The sequence below is a fragment of the Chaetura pelagica genome, unplaced genomic scaffold (assembly GCF_000747805.2).
Source record: "Chaetura pelagica isolate M959 unplaced genomic scaffold, ChaPel_1.0 scaffold474, whole genome shotgun sequence".
NCBI classification, from domain to species: Eukaryota; Metazoa; Chordata; class Aves; order Apodiformes; family Apodidae; genus Chaetura; species Chaetura pelagica.
In genome coordinates this window covers 73,237-74,173 of record NW_009953081.1, presented here as the reverse complement: position 1 = coordinate 74,173, position 937 = coordinate 73,237, and positions in this window count along the sequence as shown.

The window sequence follows — 937 nt, the reverse complement described above, 5'->3', positions numbered from 1 at the left end:
GTCCTCCTGCAGCTGAACACACATTTTTCTGCACCCAACAGGCCTGTGGTCACAGCACACACCCAGCTGTACAGGGAGGAAAGCCTGCAGTCTGTTAACCTGAGGTTGATGTGCTTTCCCATCACCAGTGATACAGGAGGTGCCTGCATTTTGGTCACATCCCAGCCAAGCCTGGGTCACACAAGAGGAAAAGAGCTGTGCAGCCATCGGGGTATCGGGCATCAGGGCACAGGCAGGACGATTACATGCCTGGGGTCAAACAACTCTGTGCTAACCCTGCTTTTCAGCCTTTATTAGGCTAAACAAGATGAGCTCCAGGACAGGCCTCCAGCATATTGAAGCACAGAACAATTACAAGACATTTTCTGCCAAGGCAGACCAGTGCGTTTGGATCTTGTTTTCACTTCTCTTCTCCTGTTGTAACATAACACCATGTCAGCTCCATCTGTGATTACTGTGCTGGGAAGACAATAAAAAAACAGAGCACACGTGCCTAGAAGCATCTAAAAGCCTGTGACTCACAGAACAGAACCTGCCATTAATAAGAACCAGAAATGCAAGAGGAAAATCAGCCAGGTGAGTGACCCTTGCTGTGCTTCATGGCCTTGATGTACGTATTTACACCAGGGTCATCACCTGGGGATTCCCTGCCCGTGGCAGTTCTTCAGGATGGAAATGGAGAGGTGATGCTGCTCTGGGGAGGTCACACCTGCAGTTCTGGAGCCCCCAGCACAGGAGGGACATTGCTGGAGAGAGTCCGGAGGGGCCATGAAGGTGATCTGAGATCTGGAGCAGCTCTGCTCTGGAGCCAGGCTGGGAGAGTTGGGGTGTTCAGCCTGGAGAAGAGAAGGCTCCAGGGAGACCCTAGAGCACCTTCCAGTGCCTGAAGGGGCTCCAGGAAAGCTGGGGAGGGGCTTGGGACAAGGGCAGGGAGGGA